This window comes from Lutra lutra, chromosome 13 (assembly GCF_902655055.1).
Source record: "Lutra lutra chromosome 13, mLutLut1.2, whole genome shotgun sequence".
NCBI classification, from domain to species: domain Eukaryota; kingdom Metazoa; phylum Chordata; class Mammalia; order Carnivora; family Mustelidae; genus Lutra; species Lutra lutra.
This window is the reverse complement of record NC_062290.1, coordinates 32,014,635-32,023,426: the sequence shown is the minus strand read 5'-3', so window position 1 is coordinate 32,023,426 and position 8,792 is coordinate 32,014,635. Positions and strand designations below refer to the sequence as shown.

General features: G+C 45.5%; 1 long non-coding RNA gene across 2 annotated transcripts; it reads right to left on the bottom strand.

Moving 5' to 3' along the window:
- Positions 1-5,061: 5,061 nt before the first annotated feature.
- LOC125083583 (uncharacterized) lies at positions 5,062-8,303 on the bottom strand. 2 transcript variants are annotated; one of them, XR_007122310.1, is made up of 3 exons: positions 8,224-8,303; positions 6,394-6,498; positions 5,062-5,402 (listed from the first exon to the last, which is right to left on the bottom strand). It is a non-coding gene; the product is annotated as an uncharacterized LOC125083583 (long non-coding RNA). The 2 variants fall into 2 exon arrangements; XR_007122311.1 differs by lacking the exon at positions 6,394-6,498 and adding an exon at positions 6,564-6,689 and having other exon boundaries at positions 8,224-8,275.
- Positions 8,304-8,792: the final 489 nt, after the last annotated feature.

The following is an 8,792-nucleotide window of genomic DNA, read 5'->3' as shown; positions in this document are numbered from 1 at the left end:
CTGATGGTTCCTTTTGAGCACATAGAAATGCCAGATTTGTGCTATGATTTTGTTCCTTGCAAGTTTCTTGAATTTATTAGTTCGATTTGCCTTAAACTCAAACTGCCAGTATTTGACCAGCAGCATGGGTTTATTTGGGAAGAGCAGAGATGGCAGTCTGGGCTGAGCAAGTACAGTCCCATCACAGGGAGTGAGAGAAACAAGGAGAGGAACGTCATGGAGAAGGAGGAAGAAGTTGGGAGGGGTCCTTGGAAGGAAGGTCCCCTGGGGTTGGGGTGATGCAGAATTCTCACCAGCTGAGCTGCAAGCTCCTACAAAAAGTCAGGAGATGAACTTCCAGCTTCCCTGTGGGGCCTGGAATGGGTGAATCTCTCCTGTGGGGTTGCAATGTGGGGTCTGTAATGGGCACTGAGCACCAGGCACCCCCTTTCAGTCCCCTTCTGGCGTCCCCAGTCCACTTTACTGGGGCTTCCCTTCCTGCTTTTGCACAGTTCTAACCAGCTTGTGGAAAACTGGAATTCCAAAATCCACTGCTTCTACTGCACCCGAGACACGGGGGCCCCTGATTTAATCCTCCATGAGTCTTTGCTATCATGTGGCCTCTCCACATTGGGTGACCTGGATCTGGGAGGGCTTGGCCTCCATTCCAAGTCTGATGTCCCTCTGCTTCTGTGTCATCGTACTAACATGGATGTTTGGAAGAGTCATTTCCTCTGCGGTGATTTCAAAGTGCAGTCAGCTTGTTATAGCAGCAAAAAATACGTGCTGTCTCCACACTCAGATTCACCAGGCGGTCATTCTTTACCACGTTTTCCACTTCACAGGGGATGCTTCAGTGTGTTTGACCCACACCAGGACAATGTCATGCAGAACCACCACATAACCTGAAATGAGGAGATCATTACAGAACCCATCAAGGGTTAGCGTTAGGGACTAGGGACATGGCAGGACTGACTGAAGACCCCATGGAGAGCTGTCTGGGTGACTGAGTTGACAATGTAGGGAGGGTGAGTTTCTGGCTCTGGCTTGTGTCCAGGAGTCAGCTCAGTGTGGGTGTGTCTCAGCTGGGTATGCAGATTTCTGTTCCTCTGAATCCTTTCCAGAGTTCCAAATGGCACAGTTTCTTCTGGGTGGCAGGCTGAGTCCTCTGGGATTGTCAGGGTCCACTATCCCTGTGCTCTGAGGACAGGCCCTGGGAATGGACCTCTCAGAACCTAACTGTGGTTAGGGTTGGGGCCTAGGGGCATGGAGGACCATCTGAAGGCTCTGTGGAGAGCTTCCCAGACTGCTGAGTGAGGATGTGGGTCAGGGTGAGTGTCTGGCTCTGGATTTTTTGGACGGAGGTCCACTCACTGTGGGCATGGCATCAGGTGCACATGCAGATTTTTCTGCTGTTCATCCTTTCGGAGTTCTACATGGCATGTTTCCTTTCGGGTGGCAGGCTGAGTCCTCTGGTATTGCCCAGGTGTCCCCAAATTGTAGGGTGTCTACTGCAAGGCCTCTGGGATCAGAACCCTGAGAACGAAACCAAAGGTTATGGTTAGGGCCCACCACATGGCAGGCCCGATCAGCCAGCACTCTGTCATCTTTCTGGTGGAGTCGAGGGATTGGTCAGGGTGAGTGTCAAGCTCAGGTTTGCATCCAGGAGCCTGCTGACTATGGGGGTGTCCAGAGGTGGGGAATGCAGATTTCAGTTCGTCTGAATCCTTTTGGAGTTCCAAAATGGCATGGTTTTTTCGGGGTGGCAGGGTGAGTCCTATGGTCTTCCTCACTGTCCCCAATCTCTGGGGCTTTGGAGCCAGGCCGTTGGGGACAGACCTCTCAGGACAGAATCTAGGCTTAGAGTTTGTGCCTATGGGCATGGCTGCACTGATCTGAAAGCACTGTGGTGAGGATCACAGGGGTCTGAGTTGAGAGCATGGTTCAGGATCAGTATCAAGGTCTGGGTTTGTGTCCAGGGGATCGCTGAATGTGGGGGTGGTCTCAGATGTCAAGCAGATTTCCCCTACTCTGAATCCTTTCTAGCGTTCCAAATAGATGGTTTCCTTCTGGGTGGCAAGCTGAGTTTCTCTGGGATTTCTCAGGTCTCACCAGGGAGAGGGTGAGACAAGACCTTGCAAGGGCAAGATACTTTTTACAGTAAAAGAATTCACCAGATGGGCTGAACAGCAGAAAAGACACAGCTCAGGAGTAAAACCAGTGAACAGGAATATCATGCCGAAAAACTTCTTTGAGAACACAATACAGAGCAAGGGAAGATAGGAGAGAAAGCTGAGATATAAAGGACAACCCTCCAACTTTCCAACATCATTCCCTACTCATTTATTTCCATTGCTGTCAGCTCCTTCCAGCCAAAATAAGTCACCTGAGCCAGCCATTTTCTTCCTGAGTTTGGGGCACTGCAAAGCCACCAGAGGGGCCAAGAGACCCTGCACCTGCTGAGCTGCCCATTTGTACCCAACAGTGAGCAGGTACCAGCCTGGCCTCTGGTGCTCCATGGTCTGTGGCAGTCCTTCCTTCTGGAGCCTGCTTTGCTGATCTTCCCTCCCTAACCCTGGTCTCAAATAGGGATTGCTCCTGGAGGAGGAGCCCAGGGAGATGAGGCTCAGGGGCCCTCCCTGCCTGGAATCTCTATGTGGGGAGTCACAGCCACGGATTTGCCCAGGGACTTGCAAAATGCAGAGAGGCAGATTCTTTTTTTTTTTTAATTTTTAATTTTTCAGCATAACAAGTTCATTATTTGCACCACACCCAGTGCTCCATGCAATCCGTGCCCTCTACAATACCCACCACCTGGTGCCCCCAACCTCACCCCCCACCCCTTCAAAATTCTCAGATCGTTTTTCAGAGTCCATAGTCTATCATGGTTCACCTCCCTTCCAATTTCCCTCAACTCCCTTTCCTTCCATTCCCCTTGTCTCCATGCTATTTGTTATGCTCCACAAATAAGTGAACCATATGATAATTGACTCTCTTCTTGACTTATTTCACTCAGCATAATCTCTTCCAGTCCCGTCCATGTTGCTACAAAACTTGGGTATTCATCCTTTCTTTTCTTTTCTTTTTTTTTTTTTTTACAGCTTTATAAACATATATTTTTATCCAGGGGTACAGGTCTGCGAATCGAGAGGCAGATTTCTTTTTCTCTTTCTCTCTCTCTCTAGCCTCATACCAACCAGGAGTTCTTTTAGAATTCTTCAGTGACTTCTAGGTGTAGCTTGGCGCTGTTTCCACAGAAAGGCCACTTGAGCATGATCAAACCACGTGTAAGCAATTACATTTAAAAAAACAAAACAAAAAAAAAAACAAGCCAATGCACACAACCTTTGACAGCAGCACAGGACGTGAAGGGACAGAGTCCCTACTTGGGCAATAGTGGCAGAGGCCAGGTTCTGCCACCCAGAACCTGGACCTTGGCAGTTTCCACGATTGCAAATCCAGACATGCAGAATCCTGAGGGACAACCTGCTAACTGCAAAAGAGCAAAAATTCATCAGGATTCAGAGAGTGGAAATCCATTTGTACTAGAAAAGAAAGAAGCAGACTTGCTGTGAATCCAGCAGGGAGGACAGGCATAGATAAAGGCTGTGTATGAGTCACGGAAACTATTGTTTTCAAGGGTCATGCTGTCTCTGTAAAATGCTATGAGGACTCTCTCTTGGGGAACTCCTGCTTTCCTACCAGTGACGCCCCCAGATTCTGCTTTGCTAGTCCCATGGATCCTGGGGATACCCAGTTGCTAAGCTACGCTGTCCTCATGACAACACTTGTTAATGGACTGAATGTTGTGTCTGTCCCAATTCAGATGTTGAAGTACTAACCCTCAAGGAGTGCCATCAGGAGGTATAGGCTTTGAGAGGTGAAGAGGTCATGAGATTGGAACCCTTGTGAATGAGATAAAAGCACTTCTGGGAAAAGACCTGAGAGCTTATTCAGCCAGCTGTCAGCCATGCAAGGCTACAACAGGAATATGGGCATCTATAGATAATGAAGCAGTCTCTTGCTAGATATCAGATCCCAGGATCTTGCTTTTGGACTTCTCAGCCTCTAGAACTGCAAAGAATAGTAAATGTTTTGCTGTTTCAGCCACCCAGTCTGTCATCATTTGTTGCAGCAGCCTGAACTGAATAAGGCAGAGCCCAATTTCTGGTTAACCCCTGCTTCTACTCATTTCCCTCAGAAAGAGCTTCTAATCCAGAACTGACCTCTGCTTTCCATACACCTGCTTCAGACTCCTGTGAGAGCCCAGACTTTGTAAAAGATGCTTCCCTCCTCCTCATGGCAACCAGCATTCTATGACTCCTGAGGAATGTCCTCCCTGACTGTATTGAGTCAATAAATCTGATTTGATCCTGGAGTCCTGGGATCAAGTCCTGCATCAGGCTCCCAGCTTCATGGGGAGTCCGCTTCTCCCTCTGACCTTCTCCCTCTCATGCTCTCTCTCTCACTCTCTCTCTCAAATAAAAATCTTTTAAAAATCTGATTTTAACAGACCATAAGCTTGTTCTTGTTGTTCTTTGGAAGATTAGGCATTAGCCCTTCTGAGAAAGTTCTGAATGGCTGCTTCATGAAGGGGCGAACTGTGTCCCCAAAGTCTCTTTTTGCTGCCTTCTAATCACAGATGCTGAGACAAAACCTCCCAGGTGCTGGTTTCTCACAGCACTTAATGCTTTGGCTTTGAAGTTCCTCACTTGACAGTTCTGCTTTAATCAGTTTGTGACAAAACAGCCAATTGGTGGTGGATGCAAAGTGCACTGATAAAGTTAATATCAGGGAAAAAACTTTTTGAGTGTCAAGCGTGTGCATGTGTGTGCACACACACATCCATGTGCTAAGCATTATGGTAAATGTCTGACAAGAACTAAAACATCAAAAAGTCAGGATACCACATTAGCTGATATTGTTATTATCCTACATCCTAAACTATGAAAAACAGGGTCAGAGAATAAGAAGTGGCGAAAAGAATCAAGATTTGAGGCAGTTCGACTTCACAGCCAGCCTTGACCAATAAACATGTACGCCTGTGTCTAGTTTCATCTCTGCATAACCTTGCCATAACCTTGCCATAACCTTGGATAAGCCGTTCATCTCTCAGGTTCAGGCTCTTGGTCCAAAGAGGGAAGGGGCACAGGTTGAGTACCTCCAATGGGACTTCCTGGCAGGCTTGTTCGTCCAAGCATTCCCGTTTCAGTTTGAGTAATTGAATCTAGTCTTTGTTTTACCGAAGGCCAAGCTTGTCCAGTGTGTCCAGGCCACCAGCCAGCAGCATTTGTCCACACCATGTAACAACTGAGCAACATTCATAGGAATGGGGGAAGAAAAGATGTCCATAGGTGTTGACAGATGTTCTGCATGGAGGGACAGGAGCTGGGGCCATCACCTGCTGTTTCTAGTGGCCTTCTCTGTCGAGTTAAAATAAATGGCAATTATTTGCAACGACATGGATGAAAGTAGAGGGTATTATGCCAATCGAAATAAGTCAGTCAGAGAAAGACAATTATCATATGATCTCACCCATATGTGGAGATTAAGAAACAAAACAGAGAATCATAGGGGAAGAAAGAAAAAAAAAAAAACAAGATGAAATCAAAGAGGGAGACAAACCAGAAGAGACTTTTAAAAAAAAGATTTTTATTTACTTATTTGACAAACAGAGATCACAAGTAGGCAGAGAGGCAGGAAGAGAGAGAGAGGAGGATGTAGGCTCCCGGGAGCAGAGAGCGGATGCGGGGCTCGACCCAGGACCCAGAGATCATGACCTGAGCTGAAGGCAGAGGCTTTAACCACTAAGCCACCCAGGTGCCCTCAGAAGAGACTCTTAATCACAGGAAACAAACTGAGGGTTCTTGGAGGGGAGGGCGATGGGTGGAGGGGTAACTGGGTGATGGACATTAAGGAGGGCATGTGATACAATGAGCACTGGGTGTTAAAAAGACTGATGATTCACTAACCTGTAGTCTGAAACTAGTATTATATGTTAATTAATTGTATTTAAATTAAAATTTCTTTAAAAATAATTTAAAAATAAAATAAATAACAATCAAATAATGATCAGAGCTATCCAGCAGGGAGTATCAGATCTAGCAGTCAGTTAAATTTAAGGGGCTTGCCAAAGTTTAGGAGAGTCACACTAGGTCATTTTCCTGTGTGGGGAAGTCTTCAGGGCAGTTCCAAAGACAAAGATTATTAATATTTCTCCTTCCCCCATTCCTCCTAGAGTCAAGGATGTTTCCTCCACTCACCCACTGGCCCTGTATGTAGGTATTGCTTTCTCCCTACCAATCACAAAATCAGTGAGTAGCTATAACTTCACCTTTTCCAATATCCCCCCACCCCGACCTTTGTTTTTAATGGCCATGGGCAACAGGGACAAAGGCATTTTAAAAAACTTACAGAGATCTATTATGCTCTACTACCTTGGCCCACATGGGCCACTGCAAAGGGATTCTGCAAACTGTGTACTCAGATGAGTGGTCATTATCTTCAAAAAGGCAGGGACTGTGATAGACACAGGAACCAAAAAAGCAAGAATTAATGGACCATCAGAATAATAGAGTACCAACACTTTTTCATCCTTGGCTTGAATCCTCAAGGTCCAGTGTCTCAACAGAATTTTCATTTTGGTCTCATCTGACTCACTTGTCCACCCCTGGGCCAGTTGGCAGTTATACTAAGAACTGGAAATTTTCCTTAGAAGAGGAAAAGAGTATTTGTTAGGTAAACCCAGGAAATGTCCATTATAGGAAGTTAGGCCTTTTGTCATGGTACTCCATTAGCACCTCTTGACCGTTAAAGAAAAAATTTTTTGTGACACTGTTAAAGACAGTAAGGAAGATTTTATTCAAGGGATGCTACTACGATGGGATTTTATTTTATAGTATGGGAGAGAGATCTGGCTCAGCTCAGACAAATGGAGATTTATAGCTAAAGAGCATGGTGGGGGGTCACTGGATATAAAATTAAGATGGAACATCAAGGGTAAGGATGAAGGGATTCTGGCTAAACCATCTGGACAGTAATATTGTTGAAGGAAGGCTAGGGTCATAAACTATTGAGAGCAGGGGATAAGGAATTTTTTAAAAGATTTATTAATATATTTTAGAGAGAGGGAGCAGGGGTAGGGGTAGAGGGAGAGGGAAGGAGAATTTTAAGCAGACTCTTCACTGAGCATAGAGCCTGAGGTGAGGCTTGATCTCAGGACCGTGAGATCATGACTGGAGCAGAAACCAAGAGTCAAACATTCAACCAACTGCACCAACCAGGTGCCCCAGGAATAAGGGATTTGATCAGATATTAAGCACTGTAAGATACTGAAGCACCTGGGTGGCTCAGTTGGTTAACCTCTGGCTTTGGCTTAGGTTATGATCTGATCCTAGGATCAAGCCTGGCATTGGGCTTCCTGCTCAGTGGGGAGTCTGGTTCTCTCTCTCCCTCTGCTCCCCCCCCCCTGCTCATGCTCTCTCTCCTCTCTCTGTCAAAATAAATAAATCTTTTAAAAAAAAAGAGTGGTAAGATACGAGGGGTGGAGATAAGGAATTTGATCAGATATCAAGAGTAGGATAGGAGATTGCTGAAAAATTGACTAAGCAGGTTTCTTGCTAAAACTGGGCTAAGTGGGCAGAGCCTGAGGTCCAAGGAGGACAGAAAGAGGACTCAGAGGAACTGACTCAATTCTGGTCAAGGAGAAAGTCTTCATCTCCATGACTCATTGTATTTTCTGCAGTCACACATTTCACTAATTCTTTATCAGACATTCAGTGAACGAGAAACATGAAAACAGCAGCAATAATAATAACAAATGTAAGTGTCTAGCAGAGACAAAGGCAGTATAGGAATCCACCTCATCAGATTTAGAATATACATGACTCCATGACCGAGTTACTACCACTGCTTGACTTCACTGTTGAGATTAAGATGTAGTGCAGAGGATCAGAGGGAAGGGAGGGAAAACTGAATGGAGTCATCAGAGAGGGAGACAAACCATGAGGCACCTTTAACTATAGGAAACAAACTGAGGGTTGCTGGGGGGGGAGGGGAGCGGGAGACATGGAGTAACTGGGTGATGGGCATTAAGGAGGACACGTGATGTGATGAGCACCAGGCGTTATCCACAACTGATGAGTTACTAAAGTCTGTCTGAAACCAATGATGTACTATCTAATGGCTAATTGAATTTAAATACCTAAAAAAAGACACTTAAAAAAAAGATGTAGCATAACTCACAATATCCTTTGAGTGGAAGAATGTGTGGACTTTCCACACCTCTGCTGTCTAAGTCCCATAGCTAGCAGCTACATGTGGCTAATGACCACTTAAAAGGTGGCCAGTTCAAATGGAGAAATGCTGTAAAAGCAGAATAAACACTGGCTTTTAAAGACATATTGTAACCAAAGGTCAGAGAGTATTGCCACCCTCACATCGCAAACATCGCATGACTTCTACAGCTAATGAGAGTGGGACCCAAGATGGGAGAGGTCAACCTGAAAGTCCATGATGTCAGAAAGAACACGGGGAAGAAAGAGTTACAATCCTGGAGCGGATGAGCTGAGGGACAGTCAGAATGCCTTTTTTTTTTTCTTTTTTTTGGTGATTCTGTATACGGACAAAGAGAATTCACTGGCGATGACATCTGTATGCCTCACATTTTCAAGGGAAAATTATGGAAATGCGTATAGACCCACAGCCATAGTTTAATTATGTTTGAAATGTATTCAGACCTACTCCATCAGTAAATTGCATACTTCACATTTAGCTTCTCAATTTTCTCTTTGGCTCCTCCCATTCTTGAAATC